Here is a 25,986-nt window from a genome sequence, read left to right as displayed (position 1 = left end):
TTACACAGTGACAGACCTGTACCCACCAGTACTGTATCCCAGTGTTATACAGTGACAGACCTGTACCCACCAGTATTTCTTCTTTGGTATCCTTGTCTCGGGAGACAATGGGTAAGCGCCTGGAGGTGGTCAGTGGTTTGTGGAGCAGCGCCTGGAGTGGCTATAAAGGTCAATTCTAGAGTGACAGGCTCTTCCACAGGTGCTGCAGAAAAATTTGATTGTCGGGGCTGTTACACAGTTGGCTCTCCCCTGCGCTTTTGTCTTTTTTCCTGCCAACTGCTAAGTCTCTTCGACTCGCCACACTTTAGCCCCGCCTTAATGACTGCCCGCCAGCTCTGGCGACCGCTGGCAACAGACTCCCACGACCTGTGATCAATGTCACAGGACTTCATGTTGCGTTTGCAGACGTCTTTGAAGCGGAGACATGGACGGCCGGTGAGTTGATGGCAGTGGCGAGCTCGCTGTACAATGTGTCTTTGGGGATCCTGCCATCTTCCATGCGGCTCACATGGCGCACCCACCAGTACTGTATCCCAGTGTTATACAGTGACAGACCTGTACCCACCAGTACTGTATCCCAGTGTTATACAGTGACAGACCTGTACCCACCAGTACTGTATCCCAGTATTATACAGTGACAGACCTTTACCCACCAGTACTATATCCCAGTGTTATGCAGTGACAGACCTGTATCCACCAGTACTGTATCCCAGTGTTATACAGTGACAGACCATAACCACCAGCACTGTACCCCAGTGTTATACAGTGAGAGACCTGTACCCACCAGTACTGTATCCCAGTGTTATACAGTGACAGACCTGTACCCACCAGTACTGTATCCCAGTATTATAGTGACTGACCTGTACCCCCAGTACTGTATCCCAGTGTTATACAGTGACAGACCTGTCGCCACCAGTACTGTACCCGTGTTATACAGTGACAGACCTGTACCCACCAGTACTGTATCCCAGTGTTATACAGTGACAGACCTGTACCCACCAGCACTGTATCCCAGTGTTATACAGTGACAGACCTGTACCCACCAGTACTGTATCCCAGTATTATACAGTGACAGACCTTTACCCACCAGTACTATATCCCAGTGTTATGCAGTGACAGACCTGTATCCACCAGTACTGTATCCCAGTGTTATACAGTGACAGACCATAACCACCAGCACTGTACCCCAGTGTTATACAGTGACAGACCTGTACCCACCAGTACTGTATCCCAGTGTTATACAGTGACAGACCTGTACCCACCAGTACTGTATCCCAGTATTATAGTGACTGACCTGTACCCCCAGTACTGTATCCCAGTGTTATACAGTGACAGACCTGTCGCCACCAGTACTGTACCCGTGTTATACAGTGACAGACCTGTACCCCAGTGTTATACAGTGACAGACCTGTCCCCACCAGTACTGTCCCCCAGTGTTTTACAGTGACAGACCAGTACCGCAGTGTTATACAGTGACAGACCTGTCCCCAGCAGTACTGTACCCCAGTGTTATACAGCGAAAGACCTGTACCCACCAGTACTGTACCCCAGTGTTATACAGTGATTGACGTGTCCACACCAGTACTGTACCCCAGCGTTATACAGTGACAGACCTGTACCATCAATACTGTACCCCAGTGTTACACAGTGACAGACCTGTACCCAGCTGTAGTGTATCCGTGTTATACAGTGACAGACCTGTAACCAGCTGTATTGTACCCCAGTGTTATACAGTGACAGAACTGTACCCCAGTGTTATACAGTGACAGACCTGTCCCCATCAGTTCCGTACCCCAGTGTTATACAGTGACAGAGCTGTCCCCACCAGTACTGTACCCCAGCGTTATACAGTGACAGACCTGTACCATCAATACTGTACCCCAGTGTTATACAGTGACAGACCTGTACCCAGCTGTAGTGTATCCGTGTTATACAGTGACAGACCTGTACCCACCAGTACTTCTTCTTTGGAATCCTTGTCTCGGGAGACAATGGGTAAGTGCCTGGAGGTGGTCAGTGGTTAATGCAGCTGCGCCTGGAGTGGCTATTAAGGCCAATACTAGAGTGACTGGCTCTTCCACAGATGCTGCAGAAAAATTTGATTGAAGGGGCTGTTACACAGTTGGCTCTCCCCTTGCCGTTTTGTCTTTTTTCCTGCCAACTGCAAAGACTCTTCGACTCGCCACACTTTAGCCCCGCCTTAATGACTGCCCGCCATCTCTGGCGAACGCTGGCAACAGACTCCCACGACTTGTGATCAATGTCACAGGACTTAATGTTGCGTTTGCAGATGTCTTTGAAGCGGAGGCATGGACGGCCGGTGAGTCTGATGGCAGTGGCGAGCTCGCTGTACAATGTGTCTTTGGGGATCCTGCCATCCTCCATGCGGCTCACATGGCGCACCCACCAGTACTGTATCCCAGTGTTATACAGTGACAGACCTGTACCCACCAGTACTGTATCCCAGTGTTATACAGTGACAGACCTGTACCCACCAGTACTGTATCCCAGTATTATACAGTGACTGACCTGTACCCCCAGTACTGTATCCCAGTGTTATACAGTGACTGACCTTTACCCACCAGTACTGTATCCCAGTGTTATACAGTGACTGACCTGTACCCACCAGTACTGTACCCAGTGTTATACAGTGACTGACCTGTACCCACCAGTACTGTACCCCAGTGTTATACAGTGACAGACCTGCACCCTCCAGTACTGTACCCCAGTGATATACAGTGACAGACCTGTACCCACCAGTACTGTACCCCAGTGTTATACAGTGACTGACCTGTACCCACCAGTACAGTACCCCAGTGTTATACAGTGACAGACCTGCACCCACCCGTACTGGACCCCAGTGTTATACAGTGACTGACCTGTAGCGATCAGTACTGTACCCCAGTGTTATACAGTGACTGACCTGTACCCATCAGAAGTGTACCCAGTGTTATACAGTGACTGACCTGTACCCACCAGTACTGTACCCCAGTGTTATACAGTGACAGAGTTGTACCCATCAGTACTGTACCCCAGTGTTACACAGTGACTGACCTGTACCCACCAGTACTGTACCCCAGTGTTATACAGTGACTGACCTTTACCCATCAGTACTGTACCCCAGTGTTATACAGTGACAGACCTGTACCCACCAGTACTGTACCCCAGTGTTATACAGTGACTGACCTTTACCCATCAGTACTGTACCTCAGTGTTATACAGTGACAGACCTGTACCCACCAGTACTGTACCCCAGTGTTATACAGTGACTGACCTGTACCGATCAGTACTGTACCCCAGTGTTATACAGTGACTGACCTTTACCCATCAGTACTGTACCCCAGTCTTATACAGTGACAGACCTGTACCCACCAGTACTGTACCCCAGTGTTATACAGTGACAGACCTGTACCCACCAGTACTGTACCCCAGTGTTATACAGTGACAGACCTGTTCCCACCAGTACTGTACCCCAGTGTTATACAGTGACAGACCTGTACCCACCAGTACTGTACCCCAGATTTATACAGTGACTGACCTGTACCCACCAGTACTGTACCCCAGTGTTATACAGTGACAGACCTGTACCCACCAGTACTGTACCCCAGTGTTATACAGTGACAGACCTGTACCCACCAGTACTGTACCCCAGTGTTATACAGTGACAGACCTGTACCCACCAGTACTGTACCCCAGTGTTATACAGTGACAGACCTGTACCCACCAGTACTGTACCCCAGTGTTATACAGTGACAGACCTGTACCCACCAGTACTGTACCCCAGAGTTATACAGTGACAGACCTGTACCCACCAGTACTGTACCCCAGTGTTATACAGTGACAGACCTGTACCCACCAGTACTGTACCCCAGTGTTATACAGTGACAGACCTGTACCCACCAGTACTGTACCCCAGTTTTATACAGTGACTGACCTGTACCCACCAGTACTGTACCCCAGTGTTATACAGTGACAGACCTGTACCCACCAGTACTGTACCCCAGTGTTATACAGTGACAGACCTGTACCCACCAGTACTGTACCCCAGTGTTATACAGTGACAGACCTGTACCCACCAGTACTGTACCCCAGTGTTATACAGTGACAGACCTGTACCCACCAGTACTGTACCCCAGTGTTATACAGTGACAGACCTGTACCCACCAGTACTGTACCCCAGTGTTATACAGTGACAGACCTGTACCCACCAGTACTGTACCCCAGTGTTATACAGTGACAGACCTGTACCCACCAGTACTGTACCCCAGTGTTATACAGGGACAGACCTGTACCCACCAGTACTGTACCCCAGTGTTATACAGGGACAGACCTGTACCCACCAGTACTGTACCCCAGTGTTATACAGTGACAGACCTGTACCCACCAGTACTGTACCCCAGTGTTATACAGGGACAGACCTGTACCCACCAGTACTGTACCCCAGTGTTATTCAGGGACAGACCTGTACCCACCAGTACTGTACCCTAGTGTTATACAGTGACAGACCTGTACCCACCAGTACTGTACCCCAGTGTTATACAGTGACTGACCTTTACCCACCAGTACTGTATCCCAGTGTTATACAGTGACTGACCTGTACCCACCAGTACTGTACCCAGTGTTATACAGTGACTGACCTGTACCCACCAGTACTGTACCCCAGTGTTATACAGTGACAGACCTGCACCCTCCAGTACTGTACCCCAGTGATATACAGTGACAGACCTGTACCCACCAGTACTGTACCCCAGTGTTATACAGTGACTGACCTGTACCCACCAGTACAGTACCCCAGTGTTATACAGTGACAGACCTGTACCCACCCGTACTGGACCCCAGTGCTATACAGTGACTGACCTGTAGCGATCAGTACTGTACCCCAGTGTTATACAGTGACTGACCTGTACCCATCAGAGGTGTACCCAGTGTTATACAGTGACTGACCTGTACCCACCAGTACTGTACCCCAGTGTTATACAGTGACAGAGTTGTACCCATCAGTACTGTACCCCAGTGTTACACAGTGACAGACCTGTACCCACCAGTACTGTATCCCAGTGTTATACAGTGACAGACCTGTACCCACCAGTACTGTATCCCAGTATTATACAGTGACTGACCTGTACCCCCAGTACTGTATCCCAGTGTTATACAGTGACAGAGCTGTCCCCACCAGAACTGTACCCCAGTGTTATACAGTGACAGACCTGTCCCCACCAGTACTGCACCCCAGTTTTATACAGTGACAGAGCTGTCCCCACCAGTAATGTACCCAGTGTTATACAGTGACAGACCTGTACCCAGCTGTATTGTACCCCAGTGTTATAGTGACAGACCTGTATCCCAGTGTTATACAGTGACAGACCTGTACCCACCAGATCTGTACTCCAGTGTTATACAGTGACAGACCTGTATCCACCAGTACTGTATCCCAGTGTTATTAAGTGACAGACCTGTATCCACCAGTCCTGTATCCCAGTGTTATACAGTGACTGACCTGTACGCACCAGATCTGTACTCCAGTATTATACAGTGACAGACCTGTATCCACCAGTCCTGTATCCCAGTATTACACAGTGACAGACCTGTACCCACCAGTACTGTATCCCAGTGTTATACAGTGAGAGACCTGTACCCACCAGTATTTCTTCTTTGGTATCCTTGTCTCGGGAGACAATGGGTAAGCGCCTGGAGGTGGTCAGTGGTTTGTGGAGCAGCGCCTGGAGTGGCTATAAAGGTCAATTCTAGAGTGACAGGCTCTTCCACAGGTGCTGCAGAAAAATTTGATTGTCGGGGCTGTTACACAGTTGGCTCTCCCCTGCGCTTTTGTCTTTTTTCCTGCCAACTGCTAAGTCTCTTCGACTCGCCACACTTTAGCCCCGCCTTAATGACTGCCCGCCAGCTCTGGCGACCGCTGGCAACAGACTCCCACGACCTGTGATCAATGTCACAGGACTTCATGTTGCGTTTGCAGACGTCTTTGAAGCGGAGACATGGACGGCCGGTGAGTTGATGGCAGTGGCGAGCTCGCTGTACAATGTGTCTTTGGGGATCCTGCCATCTTCCATGCGGCTCACATGGCGCACCCACCAGTACTGTATCCCAGTGTTATACAGTGACAGACCTGTACCCACCAGTACTGTATCCCAGTGTTATACAGTGACAGACCTGTACCCACCAGTACTGTATCCCAGTATTATACAGTGACAGACCTTTACCCACCAGTACTATATCCCAGTGTTATGCAGTGACAGACCTGTATCCACCAGTACTGTATCCCAGTGTTATACAGTGACAGACCATAACCACCAGCACTGTACCCCAGTGTTATACAGTGAGAGACCTGTACCCACCAGTACTGTATCCCAGTGTTATACAGTGACAGACCTGTACCCACCAGTACTGTATCCCAGTATTATAGTGACTGACCTGTACCCCCAGTACTGTATCCCAGTGTTATACAGTGACAGACCTGTCGCCACCAGTACTGTACCCGTGTTATACAGTGACAGACCTGTACCCACCAGTACTGTATCCCAGTGTTATACAGTGACAGACCTGTACCCACCAGCACTGTATCCCAGTGTTATACAGTGACAGACCTGTACCCACCAGTACTGTATCCCAGTATTATACAGTGACAGACCTTTACCCACCAGTACTATATCCCAGTGTTATGCAGTGACAGACCTGTATCCACCAGTACTGTATCCCAGTGTTATACAGTGACAGACCATAACCACCAGCACTGTACCCCAGTGTTATACAGTGACAGACCTGTACCCACCAGTACTGTATCCCAGTGTTATACAGTGACAGACCTGTACCCACCAGTACTGTATCCCAGTATTATAGTGACTGACCTGTACCCCCAGTACTGTATCCCAGTGTTATACAGTGACAGACCTGTCGCCACCAGTACTGTACCCGTGTTATACAGTGACAGACCTGTACCCCAGTGTTATACAGTGACAGACCTGTCCCCACCAGTACTGTCCCCCAGTGTTTTACAGTGACAGACCAGTACCGCAGTGTTATACAGTGACAGACCTGTCCCCAGCAGTACTGTACCCCAGTGTTATACAGCGAAAGACCTGTACCCACCAGTACTGTACCCCAGTGTTATACAGTGATTGACGTGTCCACACCAGTACTGTACCCCAGCGTTATACAGTGACAGACCTGTACCATCAATACTGTACCCCAGTGTTACACAGTGACAGACCTGTACCCAGCTGTAGTGTATCCGTGTTATACAGTGACAGACCTGTAACCAGCTGTATTGTACCCCAGTGTTATACAGTGACAGAACTGTACCCCAGTGTTATACAGTGACAGAACTGTCCCCATCAGTTCCGTACCCCAGTGTTATACAGTGACAGAGCTGTCCCCACCAGTACTGTACCCCAGCGTTATACAGTGACAGACCTGTACCATCAATACTGTACCCCAGTGTTATACAGTGACAGACCTGTACCCAGCTGTAGTGTATCCGTGTTATACAGTGACAGACCTGTACCCACCAGTACTTCTTCTTTGGAATCCTTGTCTCGGGAGACAATGGGTAAGTGCCTGGAGGTGGTCAGTGGTTAATGCAGCTGCGCCTGGAGTGGCTATTAAGGCCAATACTAGAGTGACCGGCTCTTCCACAGATGCTGCAGAAAAATTTGATTGAAGGGGCTGTTACACAGTTGGCTCTCCCCTTGCCGTTTTGTCTTTTTTCCTGCCAACTGCAAAGACTCTTCGACTCGCCACACTTTAGCCCCGCCTTAATGACTGCCCGCCATCTCTGGCGAACGCTGGCAACAGACTCCCACGACTTGTGATCAATGTCACAGGACTTAATGTTGCGTTTGCAGATGTCTTTGAAGCGGAGGCATGGACGGCCGGTGAGTCTGATGGCAGTGGCGAGCTCGCTGTACAATGTGTCTTTGGGGATCCTGCCATCCTCCATGCGGCTCACATGGCGCACCCACCAGTACTGTATCCCAGTGTTATACAGTGACAGACCTGTACCCACCAGTACTGTATCCCAGTGTTATACAGTGACAGACCTGTACCCACCAGTACTGTATCCCAGTATTATACAGTGACTGACCTGTACCCCCAGTACTGTATCCCAGTGTTATACAGTGACTGACCTTTACCCACCAGTACTGTATCCCAGTGTTATACAGTGACTGACCTGTACCCACCAGTACTGTACCCAGTGTTATACAGTGACTGACCTGTACCCACCAGTACTGTACCCCAGTGTTATACAGTGACAGACCTGCACCCTCCAGTACTGTACCCCAGTGATATACAGTGACAGACCTGTACCCACCAGTACTGTACCCCAGTGTTATACAGTGACTGACCTGTACCCACCAGTACAGTACCCCAGTGTTATACAGTGACAGACCTGCACCCACCCGTACTGGACCCCAGTGTTATACAGTGACTGACCTGTAGCGATCAGTACTGTACCCCAGTGTTATACAGTGACTGACCTGTACCCATCAGAAGTGTACCCAGTGTTATACAGTGACTGACCTGTACCCACCAGTACTGTACCCCAGTGTTATACAGTGACAGAGTTGTACCCATCAGTACTGTACCCCAGTGTTACACAGTGACTGACCTGTACCCACCAGTACTGTACCCCAGTGTTATACAGTGACTGACCTTTACCCATCAGTACTGTACCCCAGTGTTATACAGTGACAGACCTGTACCCACCAGTACTGTACCCCAGTGTTATACAGTGACTGACCTTTACCCATCAGTACTGTACCTCAGTGTTATACAGTGACAGACCTGTACCCACCAGTACTGTACCCCAGTGTTATACAGTGACTGACCTGTACCGATCAGTACTGTACCCCAGTGTTATACAGTGACTGACCTTTACCCATCAGTACTGTACCCCAGTCTTATACAGTGACAGACCTGTACCCACCAGTACTGTACCCCAGTGTTATACAGTGACAGACCTGTACCCACCAGTACTGTACCCCAGTGTTATACAGTGACAGACCTGTTCCCACCAGTACTGTACCCCAGTGTTATACAGTGACAGACCTGTACCCACCAGTACTGTACCCCAGATTTATACAGTGACTGACCTGTACCCACCAGTACTGTACCCCAGTGTTATACAGTGACAGACCTGTACCCACCAGTACTGTACCCCAGTGTTATACAGTGACAGACCTGTACCCACCAGTACTGTACCCCAGTGTTATACAGTGACAGACCTGTACCCACCAGTACTGTACCCCAGTGTTATACAGTGACAGACCTGTACCCACCAGTACTGTACCCCAGTGTTATACAGTGACAGACCTGTACCCACCAGTACTGTACCCCAGAGTTATACAGTGACAGACCTATACCCACCAGTACTGTACCCCAGTGTTATACAGTGACAGACCTGTACCCACCAGTACTGTACCCCAGTGTTATACAGTGACAGACCTGTACCCACCAGTACTGTACCCCAGTTTTATACAGTGACTGACCTGTACCCACCAGTACTGTACCCCAGTGTTATACAGTGACAGACCTGTACCCACCAGTACTGTACCCCAGTGTTATACAGTGACAGACCTGTACCCACCAGTACTGTACCCCAGTGTTATACAGTGACAGACCTGTACCCACCAGTACTGTACCCCAGTGTTATACAGTGACAGACCTGTACCCACCAGTACTGTACCCCAGTGTTATACAGTGACAGACCTGTACCCACCAGTACTGTACCCCAGTGTTATACAGTGACAGACCTGTACCCACCAGTACTGTACCCCAGTGTTATACAGTGACAGACCTGTACCCACCAGTACTGTACCCCAGTGTTATACAGGGACAGACCTGTACCCACCAGTACTGTACCCCAGTGTTATACAGGGACAGACCTGTACCCACCAGTACTGTACCCCAGTGTTATACAGTGACAGACCTGTACCCACCAGTACTGTACCCCAGTGTTATACAGGGACAGACCTGTACCCACCAGTACTGTACCCCAGTGTTATTCAGGGACAGACCTGTACCCACCAGTACTGTACCCTAGTGTTATACAGTGACAGACCTGTACCCACCAGTACTGTACCCCAGTGTTATACAGTGACTGACCTTTACCCACCAGTACTGTATCCCAGTGTTATACAGTGACTGACCTGTACCCACCAGTACTGTACCCAGTGTTATACAGTGACTGACCTGTACCCACCAGTACTGTACCCCAGTGTTATACAGTGACAGACCTGCACCCTCCAGTACTGTACCCCAGTGATATACAGTGACAGACCTGTACCCACCAGTACTGTACCCCAGTGTTATACAGTGACTGACCTGTACCCACCAGTACAGTACCCCAGTGTTATACAGTGACAGACCTGTACCCACCCGTACTGGACCCCAGTGCTATACAGTGACTGACCTGTAGCGATCAGTACTGTACCCCAGTGTTATACAGTGACTGACCTGTACCCATCAGAGGTGTACCCAGTGTTATACAGTGACTGACCTGTACCCACCAGTACTGTACCCCAGTGTTATACAGTGACAGAGTTGTACCCATCAGTACTGTACCCCAGTGTTACACAGTGACAGACCTGTACCCACCAGTACTGTATCCCAGTGTTATACAGTGACAGACCTGTACCCACCAGTACTGTATCCCAGTATTATACAGTGACTGACCTGTACCCCCAGTACTGTATCCCAGTGTTATACAGTGACTGACCTTTACCCACCAGTACTGTATCCCAGTGTTATACAGTGACTGACCTGTACCCACCAGTACTGTACCCAGTGTTATACAGTGACTGACCTGTACCCACCAGTACTGTACCCCAGTGTTATACAGTGACAGACCTGCACCCTCCAGTACTGTACCCCAGTGATATACAGTGACAGACCTGTACCCACCAGTACTGTACCCCAGTGTTATACAGTGACTGACCTGTACCCACCAGTACAGTACCCCAGTGTTATACAGTGACAGACCTGCACCCACCCGTACTGGACCCCAGTGTTATACAGTGACTGACCTGTAGCGATCAGTACTGTACCCCAGTGTTATACAGTGACTGACCTGTACCCATCAGAAGTGTACCCAGTGTTATACAGTGACTGACCTGTACCCACCAGTACTGTACCCCAGTGTTATACAGTGACAGAGTTGTACCCATCAGTACTGTACCCCAGTGTTACACAGTGACTGACCTGTACCCACGTGTACTGTACCCCAGTGTTATACAGTGACTGACCTTTACCCATCAGTACTGTACCCCAGTGTTATACAGTGACAGACCTGTACCCACCAGTACTGTACCCCAGTGTTATACAGTGACTGACCTTTACCCATCAGTACTGTACCTCAGTGTTATACAGTGACAGACCTGTACCCACCAGTACTGTACCCCAGTGTTATACAGTGACTGACCTGTACCGATCAGTACTGTACCCCAGTGTTATACAGTGACTGACCTTTACCCATCAGTACTGTACCCCAGTCTTATACAGTGACAGACCTGTACCCACCAGTACTGTACCCCAGTGTTATACAGTGACAGACCTGTACCCACCAGTACTGTACCCCAGTGTTATACAGTGACAGACCTGTTCCCACCAGTACTGTACCCCAGTGTTATACAGTGACAGACCTGTACCCACCAGTACTGTACCACAGATTTATACAGTGACTGACCTGTACCCACCAGTACTGTACCCCAGTGTTATACAGTGACAGACCTGTACCCACCAGTACTGTACCCCAGTGTTATACAGTGACAGACCAGTACCCACCAGTACTGTACCCCAGTGTTATACAGTGACAGACCTGTACCCACCAGTACTGTACCCCAGTGTTATACAGTGACAGACCTGTACCCACCAGTACTGTACCCCAGTGTTATACAGGGACAGACCTGTACCCACCAGTACTGTACCCCAGTGTTATTCAGGGACAGACCTGTACCCACCAGTACTGTACCCCAGTGTTATACAGTGACAGACCTGTACCCACCAGTACTGTACCCCAGTGTTATACAGTGACTGACCTTTACCCACCAGTACTGTATCCCAGTGTTATACAGTGACTGACCTGTACCCACCAGTACTGTACCCAGTGTTATACAGTGACTGACCTGTACCCACCAGTACTGTACCCCAGTGTTATACAGTGACAGACCTGCACCCTCCAGTACTGTACCCCAGTGATATACAGTGACAGACCTGTACCCACCAGTACTGTACCCCAGTGTTATACAGTGACTGACCTGTACCCACCAGTACAGTACCCCAGTGTTATACAGTGACAGACCTGTACCCACCCGTACTGGACCCCAGTGCTATACAGTGACTGACCTGTAGCGATCAGTACTGTACCCCAGTGTTATACAGTGACTGACCTGTACCCATCAGAGGTGTACCCAGTGTTATACAGTGACTGACCTGTACCCACCAGTACTGTACCCCAGTGTTATACAGTGACAGAGTTGTACCCATCAGTACTGTACCCCAGTGTTACACAGTGACAGACCTGTACCCACCAGTACTGTATCCCAGTGTTATACAGTGACAGACCTGTACCCACCAGTACTGTATCCCAGTATTATACAGTGACTGACCTGTACCCCCAGTACTGTATCCCAGTGTTATACAGTGACTGACCTTTACCCACCAGTACTGTATCCCAGTGTTATACAGTGACTGACCTGTACCCACCAGTACTGTACCCAGTGTTATACAGTGACTGACCTGTACCCACCAGTACTGTACCCCAGTGTTATACAGTGACAGACCTGCACCCTCCAGTACTGTACCCCAGTGATATACAGTGACAGACCTGTACCCACCAGTACTGTACCCCAGTGTTATACAGTGACTGACCTGTACCCACCAGTACAGTACCCCAGTGTTATACAGTGACAGACCTGCACCCACCCGTACTGGACCCCAGTGTTATACAGTGACTGACCTGTAGCGATCAGTACTGTACCCCAGTGTTATACAGTGACTGACCTGTACCCATCAGAAGTGTACCCAGTGTTATACAGTGACTGACCTGTACCCACCAGTACTGTACCCCAGTGTTATACAGTGACAGAGTTGTACCCATCAGTACTGTACCCCAGTGTTACACAGTGACTGACCTGTACCCACCAGTACTGTACCCCAGTGTTATACAGTGACTGACCTTTACCCATCAGTACTGTACCCCAGTGTTATACAGTGACAGACCTGTACCCACCAGTACTGTACCCCAGTGTTATACAGTGACTGACCTTTACCCATCAGTACTGTACCTCAGTGTTATACAGTGACAGACCTGTACCCACCAGTACTGTACCCCAGTGTTATACAGTGACTGACCTGTACCGATCAGTACTGTACCCCAGTGTTATACAGTGACTGACCTTTACCCATCAGTACTGTACCCCAGTCTTATACAGTGACAGACCTGTACCCACCAGTACTGTACCCCAGTGTTATACAGTGACAGACCTGTACCCACCAGTACTGTACCCCAGTGTTATACAGTGACAGACCTGTTCCCACCAGTACTGTACCCCAGTGTTATACAGTGACAGACCTGTACCCACCAGTACTGTACCACAGATTTATACAGTGACTGACCTGTACCCACCAGTACTGTACCCCAGTGTTATACAGTGACAGACCTGTACCCACCAGTACTGTACCCCAGTGTTATACAGTGACAGACCAGTACCCACCAGTACTGTACCCCAGTGTTATACAGTGACAGACCTGTACCCACCAGTACTGTACCCCAGTGTTATACAGTGACAGACCTGTACCCACCAGTACTGTACCCCAGTGTTATACAGTGACAGACCTGTACCCACCAGTACTGTACCCCAGTGTTATACAGTGACAGACCTGTACCCACCAGTACTGTACCCCAGTGTTATACAGTGACAGACCTGTACCCACCAGTACTGTACCCCAGTGTTATACAGTGACAGACCTGTACCCACCAGTACTGTACCCCAGTTTTATACAGTGACTGACCTGTACCCACCAGTACTGTACCCCAGTGTTATACAGTGACAGACCTGTACCCACCAGTACTGTACCCCAGTGTTATACAGTGACAGACCTGTACCCACCAGTACTGTACCCCAGTGTTATACAGTGACAGACCTGTACCCACCAGTACTGTACCCCAGTGTTATACAGTGACAGACCTGTACCCACCAGTACTGTACCCCAGTGTTACACAGTGACAGACCTGTACCCACCAGTACTGTATCCCAGTGTTATACAGTGACAGAGTTGTACCCATCAGTACTGTACCCCAGTGTTACACAGTGACAGACCTGTACCCACCAGTACTGTATCCCAGTGTTATACAGTGACAGACCTGTACCCACCAGTACTGTATCCCAGTATTATACAGTGACTGACCTGTACCCCCAGTACTGTATCCCAGTGTTATACAGTGACTGACCTTTACCCACCAGTACTGTATCCCAGTGTTATACAGTGACTGACCTGTACCCACCAGTACTGTACCCAGTGTTATACAGTGACTGACCTGTACCCACCAGTACTGTACCCCAGTGTTATACAGTGACAGACCTGCACCCTCCAGTACTGTACCCCAGTGATATACAGTGACAGACCTGTACCCACCAGTACTGTACCCCAGTGTTATACAGTGACTGACCTGTACCCACCAGTACAGTACCCCAGTGTTATACAGTGACAGACCTGCACCCACCCGTACTGGACCCCAGTGTTATACAGTGACTGACCTGTAGCGATCAGTACTGTACCCCAGTGTTATACAGTGACTGACCTGTACCCATCAGAAGTGTACCCAGTGTTATACAGTGACTGACCTGTACCCACCAGTACTGTACCCCAGTGTTATACAGTGACAGAGTTGTACCCATCAGTACTGTACCCCAGTGTTACACAGTGACTGACCTGTACCCACCAGTACTGTACCCCAGTGTTATACAGTGACTGACCTTTACCCATCAGTACTGTACCCCAGTGTTATACAGTGACAGACCTGTACCCACCAGTACTGTACCCCAGTGTTATACAGTGACTGACCTTTACCCATCAGTACTGTACCTCAGTGTTATACAGTGACAGACCTGTACCCACCAGTACTGTACCCCAGTGTTATACAGTGACTGACCTGTACCGATCAGTACTGTACCCCAGTGTTATACAGTGACTGACCTTTACCCATCAGTACTGTACCCCAGTCTTATACAGTGACAGACCTGTACCCACCAGTACTGTACCCCAGTGTTATACAGTGACAGACCTGTACCCACCAGTACTGTACCCCAGTGTTATACAGTGACAGACCTGTTCCCACCAGTACTGTACCCCAGTGTTATACAGTGACAGACCTGTACCCACCAGTACTGTACCACAGATTTATACAGTGACTGACCTGTACCCACCAGTACTGTACCCCAGTGTTATACAGTGACAGACCTGTACCCACCAGTACTGTACCCCAGTGTTATACAGTGACAGACCAGTACCCACCAGTACTGTACCCCAGTGTTATACAGTGACAGACCTGTACCCACCAGTACTGTACCCCAGTGTTATACAGTGACAGACCTGTACCCACCAGTACTGTACCCCAGTGTTATACAGTGACAGACCTGTACCCACCAGTACTGTACCCCAGTGTTATACAGTGACAGACCTGTACCCACCAGTACTGTACCCCAGTGTTATACAGTGACAGACCTGTACCCACCAGTACTGTACCCCAGTGTTATACAGTGACAGACCTGTACCCACCAGTACTGTACCCCAGTTTTATACAGTGACTGACCTGTACCCACCAGTACTGTACCCCAGTGTTATACAGTGACAGACCTGTACCCACCAGTACTGTACCCCAGTGTTATACAGTGACAGACCTGTACCCACCAGTACTGTACCCCAGTGTTATACAGTGACAGACCTGTACCCACCAGTACTGTACCCCAGTGTTATACAGTGACAGACCTGTACCCACCAGTACTGTACCCCAGTGTTATACAGTGACAGACCTGTACCCACCAGTACTGTACCCCAGTGTTATACAGTGACAGACCTGTACCCACCAGTACTGTACCCCAGTGTTATACAGTGACAGACCTGTACCCACCAGTACTGTACCCCAGTGTTATACAGGGACAGACCTGTACCCACCAGTACTGTACCCCAGTGTTATACAGGGACAGACCTGTACCCACCAGTACTGTACCCCAGTGTTATACAGTGACAGACCTGTACCCACCAGTACTGTACCCCAGTGTTATACAGGGACAGACCTGTACCCACCAGTACTGTACCCCAGTGTTATTCAGGGACAGACCTGTACCCACCAGTACTGTACCCCAGTGTTATACAGTGACAGACCTGTACCCACCAGTACTGTACCCCAGTGTTATACAGTGACTGACCTTTACCCACCAGTACTGTATCCCAGTGTTATACAGTGACTGACCTGTACCCACCAGTACTGTACCCAGTGTTATACAGTGACTGACCTGTACCCACCAGTACTGTACCCCAGTGTTATACAGTGACAGACCTGCACCCTCCAGTACTGTACCCCAGTGATATACAGTGACAGACCTGTACCCACCAGTACTGTACCCCAGTGTTATACAGTGACTGACCTGTACCCACCAGTACAGTACCCCAGTGTTATACAGTGACAGACCTGTACCCACCCGTACTGGACCCCAGTGCTATACAGTGACTGACCTGTAGCGATCAGTACTGTACCCCAGTGTTATACAGTGACTGACCTGTACCCATCAGAGGTGTACCCAGTGTTATACAGTGACTGACCTGTACCCACCAGTACTGTACCCCAGTGTTATACAGTGACAGAGTTGTACCCATCAGTACTGTACCCCAGTGTTACACAGTGACTGACCTGTACCCACTAGTACTGTACCCCAGTGTTATACAGTGACTGACCTGTACCCACCAGTACTGTACCCCAGTGTTATGCAGTGACAGACCTGTACCCACCAGTACTGTACCCCAGTGTTATACAGTGACTGACCTTTACCCACCAGTACTGTACCCCAGTGTTATACAGTGACAGACCTGTACCCACCAGTACTGTACCCCAGTGTTATACAGTGACAGACCTGTACCCACCAGTACTGTACCCCAGTGTTATACAGTGACAGACCTGTACCCACCAGTACTGTACCCCAGTGTTATACAGTGACAGACCTGTACCCACCAGTACTGTACCCCAGTGTTATACAGTGACAGACCTGTACCCACCAGTACTGTACCCCAGTGTTATACAGTGACAGACCTGTACCCACCAGTACTGTACCCCAGTGTTATACAGGGACAGACCTGTACCCACCAGTACTGTACCCCAGTGTTGTACAGTGACAGACCTGTACCCACCAGTACTGTACCCTAGTGTTATACAGTGACAGACCTGTACCCACCAGTACTGTACCCCAGTGTTATACAGTGACAGACCTGTACCCACCAGTACTGTACCCCAGTGTTATACAGTGACAGACCTGTACCCACCAGTACTGTACCCCAGTGTTATACAGTGACAGACCTGTACCCACCAGTACTGTACCCCAGTGTTATACAGTGACAGACCTGTACCCACCAGTACTGTACCCCAGTGTTATACAGTGACAGACCTGTACCCACCAGTACTGTACCCCAGTGTTATACAGTGACAGACCTGTACCCACCAGTACTGTACCCCAGTGTTATACAGTGACAGACCTGTACCCACCAGTACTGTACCCCAGTGTTATACAGTGACAGACCTGTACCCACCAGTACTGTACCCCAGTGTTATACAGTGACAGACCTGTACCCACCAGTACTGTACCCCAGTGTTATACAGTGACAGAACTGTACCCACCAGTACTCTACCCCAGTTTTATACAGTGACAGACCTGTACCCACCAGTACTGTACCCCAGTGTTATACAGTGACAGATCTGTACCCACCAGTACTGTACCCCAGTGTTATACAGTGACAGACCTGTACCCACCAGTAATGTACCCCAGTGTTATACAGGGACAGACCTGTACCCACCAGTACTGTACCCCAGTGTTACACAGTGACAGACCTGTACCCACCAGTACTGTACCCCAGTGTTATACAGTGACAGACCTGTACCCACCAGTACTGTACCCCAGTTTTATACAGTGACTGACTTGTACCCACCAGTACTGTACCCCAGTGTTATACAGTGACAGACCTGTACCCACCAGTACTGTACCCCAGTGTTATACAGTGACAGACCTGTACCCACCAGTACTGTACCCCAGTGTTATACAGTGACTGACCTGTACCCACCAGTACTGTACCCCAGTGTTATACAGTGACAGACCTGTACCCACCAGTACTGTACCCCAGTGTTATACAGTGACAGACCTGTACCCACCAGTACTGTACCCCAGTGTTATACAGTGACAGACCTGTACCCACCAGTACTGTACCCCAGTGTTATACAGTGACAGACCTGTACCCACCTGTACTGTACCCCAGTGTTATACAGGGACAGACCTGTACCCACCAGTACTGTACCCCAGTGTTATACAGTGACAGACCTGTACCCACCAGTACTGTACCCCAGTGTTATACAGTGACAGACCTGTACCCACCAGTACTGTACCCCAGTGTTATACAGTGACAGACCTGTACCCACCAGTACTGTACCCCAGTGTTATACAGTGACAGACCTGTACCCACCAGTACTGTACCCCAGTGTTATACAGTGACAGACCTGTACCCACCAGTACTGTACCCCAGTGTTATACAGTGACAGACCTGTACCCACCAGTACTGTACCCCAGTGTTATACAGTGACAGACCTGTACCCACCAGTACTGTACCCCAGTGTTATACAGTGACAGACCTGTACCCACCAGTACTGTACCCCAGTGTTATACAGTGACAGACCTGTACCCACCAGTACTGTACCCCAGTGTTATACAGTGACAGACCTGTACCCACCAGTACTGTACCCCAGTGTTATACAGTGACAGACCTGTACCCACCAGTACTGTACCCCAGTGTTATACAGTGACAGACCTGTACCCACCAGTACTGTACCCCAGTTTTATACAGTGACTGACCTGTACCCCCCAGTACTGTACCCCAGTGTTATACAGTGACAGACCTGTACCCACCAGTACTGTACCCGTGTTATACAGTGACAGACCTGTACCCACCAGTACTGTACCCCAGTGTTATACAGTGACAGATCTGTACCCACCAGTACTGTACCCCAGTGTTATACAGTGACAGACCTGTACCCACCAGTACTGTACCCCAGTGTTATACAGGGACAGACCTGTACCCACCAGTACTGTACCCTAGTGTTACACAGTGACAGACCTGTACCCACCAGTACTGTACCCCAGTGTTATACAGTGACAGACCTGTACCCACCAGTACTGTACCCCAGTGTTATACAGTGACAGACCTGTACCCACCAGTACTGTACCCCAGTGTTATACAGTGACAGACCTGTACCCACCAGTACTGTACCCCAGTGTTATACAGTGACAGACCTGTACCCACCAGTACTGTACCCCAGTGTTATACAGTGACAGACCTGTACCCACCAGTACTGTACCCCAGTGTTATACAGTGACAGACCTGTACCCACCAGTACTGTACCCCAGTGTTATACAGTGACAGACCTGTACCCACCAGTACTGTACCCCAGTGTTATACAGTGACAGACCTGTACCCACCAGTACTGTACCCCAGTGTTACACAGTGACAGACCTGTACCCACCAGTACTGTACCCCAGTGTTATACAGTGACAGACCTGTACCCACCAGTACTGTACCCCAGTGTTATACAGTGACAGACCTGTACCCACCAGTACTGTACCCCAGTGTTATACAGGGACAGACCTGTACCCACCAGTACTGTACCCCAGTGTTATACAGTGACAGACCTGTACCCACCAGTACTGTACCCCAGTGTTATACAGTGACTGACCTTTACCCACCAGTACTGTATCCCAGTGTTATACAGTGACTGACCTGTACCCACCAGTACTGTACCCAGTGTTATACAGTGACTGACCTGTACCCACCAGTACTGTACCCCAGTGTTATACAGTGACAGACCTGCACCCTCCAGTACTGTACCCCAGTGATATACAGTGACAGACCTGTACCCACCAGTACTGTACCCCAGTGTTATACAGTGACTGACCTGTACCCACCAGTACAGTACCCCAGTGTTATACAGTGACAGACCTGTACCCACCCGTACTGGACCCCAGTGCTATACAGTGACTGACCTGTAGCGATCAGTACTGTACCCCAGTGTTATACAGTGACTGACCTGTACCCATCAGAGGTGTACCCAGTGTTATACAGTGACTGACCTGTACCCACCAGTACTGTACCCCAGTGTTATACAGTGACAGAGTTGTACCCATCAGTACTGTACCCCAGTGTTACACAGTGACTGACCTGTACCCACTAGTACTGTACCCCAGTGTTATACAGTGACTGACCTGTACCCACCAGTACTGTACCCCAGTGTTATGCAGTGACAGACCTGTACCCACCAGTACTGTACCCCAGTGTTATACAGTGACTGACCTTTACCCACCAGTACTGTACCCCAGTGTTATACAGTGACAGACCTGTACCCACCAGTACTGTACCCCAGTGTTATACAGTGACAGACCTGTACCCACCAGTACTGTACCCCAGTGTTATACAGTGACAGACCTGTACCCACCAGTACTGTACCCCAGTGTTATACAGTGACAGACCTGTACCCACCAGTACTGTACCCCAGTGTTATACAGTGACAGACCTGTACCCACCAGTACTGTACCCCAGTGTTATACAGTGACAGACCTGTACCCACCAGTACTGTACCCCAGTGTTATACAGGGACAGACCTGTACCCACCAGTACTGTACCCCAGTGTTGTACAGTGACAGACCTGTACCCACCAGTACTGTACCCCAGTGTTATACAGTGACAGACCTGTACCCACCAGTACTGTACCCCAGTGTTATACAGTGACAGACCTGTACCCACCAGTACTGTACCCCAGTGTTATACAGTGACAGACCTGTACCCACCAGTACTGTACCCCAGTGTTATACAGTGACAGACCTGTACCCACCAGTACTGTACCCCAGTGTTATACAGTGACAGACCTGTACCCACCAGTACTGTACCCCAGTGTTATACAGTGACAGACCTGTACCCACCAGTACTGTACCCCAGTGTTATACAGTGACAGACCTGTACCCACCAGTACTGTACCCCAGTGTTATACAGTGACAGACCTGTACCCACCAGTACTGTACCCCAGTGTTATACAGTGACAGACCTGTACCCACCAGTACTGTACCCCAGTGTTATACAGTGACAGACCTGTACCCACCAGTACTGTACCCCAGTGTTATACAGTGACAGACCTGTACCCACCAGTACTGTACCACAGATTTATACAGTGACTGACCTGTACCCACCAGTACTGTACCCCAGTGTTATACAGTGACAGACCTGTACCCACCAGTACTGTACCCCAGTGTTATACAGTGACAGACCAGTACCCACCAGTACTGTACCCCAGTGTTATACAGTGACAGACCTGTACCCACCAGTACTGTACCCCAGTGTTATACAGTGACAGACCTGTACCCACCAGTACTGTACCCCAGTGTTATACAGTGACAGACCTGTACCCACCAGTACTGTACCCCAGTGTTATACAGTGACAGACCTGTACCCACCAGTACTGTACCCCAGTGTTATACAGTGACAGACCTGTACCCACCAGTACTGTACCCCAGTGTTATACAGTGACAGACCTGTACCCACCAGTACTGTACCCCAGTTTTATACAGTGACTGACCTGTACCCACCAGTACTGTACCCCAGTGTTATACAGTGACAGACCTGTACCCACCAGTACTGTACCCCAGTGTTATACAGTGACAGACCTGTACCCACCAGTACTGTACCCCAGTGTTATACAGTGACAGACCTGTACCCACCAGTACTGTACCCCAGTGTTATACAGTGACAGACCTGTACCCACCAGTACTGTACCCCAGTGTTATACAGTGACAGACCTGTACCCACCAGTACTGTACCCCAGTGTTATACAGTGACAGACCTGTACCCACCAGTACTGTACCCCAGTGTTATACAGTGACAGACCTGTACCCACCAGTACTGTACCCCAGTGTTATACAGGGACAGACCTGTACCCACCAGTACTGTACCCCAGTGTTATACAGGGACAGACCTGTACCCACCAGTACTGTACCCCAGTGTTATACAGTGACAGACCTGTACCCACCAGTACTGTACCCCAGTGTTATACAGGGACAGACCTGTACCCACCAGTACTGTACCCCAGTGTTATTCAGGGACAGACCTGTACCCACCAGTACTGTACCCCAGTGTTATACAGTGACAGACCTGTACCCACCAGTACTGTACCCCAGTGTTATACAGTGACTGACCTTTACCCACCAGTACTGTATCCCAGTGTTATACAGTGACTGACCTGTACCCACCAGTACTGTACCCAGTGTTATACAGTGACTGACCTGTACCCACCAGTACTGTACCCCAGTGTTATACAGTGACAGACCTGCACCCTCCAGTACTGTACCCCAGTGATATACAGTGACAGACCTGTACCCACCAGTACTGTACCCCAGTGTTATACAGTGACTGACCTGTACCCACCAGTACAGTACCCCAGTGTTATACAGTGACAGACCTGTACCCACCCGTACTGGACCCCAGTGCTATACAGTGACTGACCTGTAGCGATCAGTACTGTACCCCAGTGTTATACAGTGACTGACCTGTACCCATCAGAGGTGTACCCAGTGTTATACAGTGACTGACCTGTACCCACCAGTACTGTACCCCAGTGTTATACAGTGACAGAGTTGTACCCATCAGTACTGTACCCCAGTGTTACACAGTGACTGACCTGTACCCACTAGTACTGTACCCCAGTGTTATACAGTGACTGACCTGTACCCACCAGTACTGTACCCCAGTGTTATGCAGTGACAGACCTGTACCCACCAGTACTGTACCCCAGTGTTATACAGTGACTGACCTTTACCCACCAGTACTGTACCCCAGTGTTATACAGTGACAGACCTGTACCCACCAGTACTGTACCCCAGTGTTATACAGTGACAGACCTGTACCCACCAGTACTGTACCCCAGTGTTATACAGTGACAGACCTGTACCCACCAGTACTGTACCCCAGTGTTATACAGTGACAGACCTGTACCCACCAGTACTGTACCCCAGTGTTATACAGTGACAGACCTGTACCCACCAGTACTGTACCCCAGTGTTATACAGTGACAGACCTGTACCCACCAGTACTGTACCCCAGTGTTATACAGGGACAGACCTGTACCCACCAGTACTGTACCCCAGTGTTGTACAGTGACAGACCTGTACCCACCAGTACTGTACCCTAGTGTTATACAGTGACAGACCTGTACCCACCAGTACTGTACCCCAGTGTTATACAGTGACAGACCTGTACCCACCAGTACTGTACCCCAGTGTTATACAGTGACAGACCTGTACCCACCAGTACTGTACCCCAGTGTTATACAGTGACAGACCTGTACCCACCAGTACTGTACCCCAGTGTTATACAGTGACAGACCTGTACCCACCAGTACTGTACCCCAGTGTTATACAGTGACAGACCTGTACCCACCAGTACTGTACCCCAGTGTTATACAGTGACAGACCTGTACCCACCAGTACTGTACCCCAGTGTTATACAGTGACAGACCTGTACCCACCAGTACTGTACCCCAGTGTTATACAGTGACAGACCTGTACCCACCAGTACTGTACCCCAGTGTTATACAGTGACAGACCTGTACCCACCAGTACTGTACCCCAGTGTTATACAGTGACAGACCTGTACCCACCAGTACTCTACCCCAGTTTTATACAGTGACAGACCTGTACCCACCAGTACTGTACCCCAGTGTTATACAGTGACAGATCTGTACCCACCAGTACTGTACCCCAGTGTTATACAGTGACAGACCTGTACCCACCAGTAATGTACCCCAGTGTTATACAGGGACAGACCTGTACCCACCAGTACTGTACCCCAGTGTTACACAGTGACAGACCTGTACCCACCAGTACTGTACCCCAGTGTTATACAGTGACAGACCTGTACCCACCAGTACTGTACCCCAGTTTTATACAGTGACTGACTTGTACCCACCAGTACTGTACCCCAGTGTTATACAGTGACAGACCTGTACCCACCAGTACTGTACCCCAGTGTTATACAGTGACAGACCTGTACCCACCAGTACTGTACCCCAGTGTTATACAGTGACAGACCTGTACCCACCAGTACTGTACCCCAGTGTTATACAGTGACAGACCTGTACCCACCAGTACTGTACCCCAGTGTTATACAGTGACAGACCTGTACCCACCAGTACTGTACCCCAGTGTTATACAGTGACAGACCTGTACCCACCAGTACTGTACCCCAGTGTTATACAGTGACAGACCTGTACCCACCTGTACTGTACCCCAGTGTTATACAGGGACAGACCTGTACCCACCAGTACTGTACCCCAGTGTTATACAGTGACAGACCTGTACCCACCAGTACTGTACCCCAGTGTTATACAGTGACAGACCTGTACCCACCAGTACTGTACCCCAGTGTTATACAGTGACAGACCTGTACCCACCAGTACTGTACCCCAGTGTTATACAGTGACAGACCTGTACCCACCAGTACTGTACCCCAGTGTTATACAGTGACAGACCTGTACCCACCAGTACTGTACCCCAGTGTTATACAGTGACAGACCTGTACCCACCAGTACTGTACCCCAGTGTTATACAGTGACAGACCTGTACCCACCAGTACTGTACCCCAGTGTTATACAGTGACAGACCTGTACCCACCAGTACTGTACCCCAGTGTTATACAGTGACAGACCTGTACCCACCAGTACTGTACCCCAGTGTTATACAGTGACAGACCTGTACCCACCAGTACTGTACCCCAGTGTTATACAGTGACAGACCTGTACCCACCAGTACTGTACCCCAGTGTTATACAGTGACAGACCTGTACCCACCAGTACTGTACCCCAGTTTTATACAGTGACTGACCTGTACCCCCCAGTACTGTACCCCAGTGTTATACAGTGACAGACCTGTACCCACCAGTACTGTACCCGTGTTATACAGTGACAGACCTGTACCCACCAGTACTGTACCCCAGTGTTATACAGTGACAGATCTGTACCCACCAGTACTGTACCCCAGTGTTATACAGTGACAGACCTGTACCCACCAGTACTGTACCCCAGTGTTATACAGGGACAGACCTGTACCCACCAGTACTGTACCCTAGTGTTACACAGTGACAGACCTGTACCCACCAGTACTGTACCCCAGTGTTATACAGTGACAGACCTGTACCCACCAGTACTGTACCCCAGTGTTATACAGTGACAGACCTGTACCCACCAGTACTGTACCCCAGTGTTATACAGTGACAGACCTGTACCCACCAGTACTGTACCCCAGTGTTATACAGTGACAGACCTGTACCCACCAGTACTGTACCCCAGTGTTATACAGTGACAGACCTGTACCCACCAGTACTGTACCCCAGTGTTATACAGTGACAGACCTGTACCCACCAGTACTGTACCCCAGTGTTATACAGTGACAGACCTGTACCCACCAGTACTGTACCCCAGTGTTATACAGTGACAGACCTGTACCCACCAGTACTGTACCCCAGTGTTACACAGTGACAGACCTGTACCCACCAGTACTGTACCCCAGTGTTATACAGTGACAGACCTGTACCCACCAGTACTGTACCCCAGTGTTATACAGTGACAGACCTGTACCCACCAGTACTGTACCCCAGTGTTATACAGGGACAGACCTGTAC

At 49.7% G+C, this 25,986-nt stretch overlaps 1 protein-coding gene across 1 annotated transcript in view; it reads right to left on the bottom strand.

The window, feature by feature from the left end:
- Positions 1 to 25,986, bottom strand: part of mrps33 (mitochondrial ribosomal protein S33) — a 64,631-nt gene that overhangs the window by 28,722 nt on the left and 9,923 nt on the right. The gene's annotated exons all lie outside the window — the stretch shown is intronic.

The sequence above is a fragment of the Heterodontus francisci genome, chromosome 18 (genome assembly GCF_036365525.1).
Source record: "Heterodontus francisci isolate sHetFra1 chromosome 18, sHetFra1.hap1, whole genome shotgun sequence".
NCBI lineage: Eukaryota > Metazoa > Chordata > Chondrichthyes > Heterodontiformes > Heterodontidae > Heterodontus > Heterodontus francisci.
The sequence above is the reverse complement of the archived record's forward strand: the minus strand, read 5'-3'. Positions and strand labels throughout refer to the sequence as shown.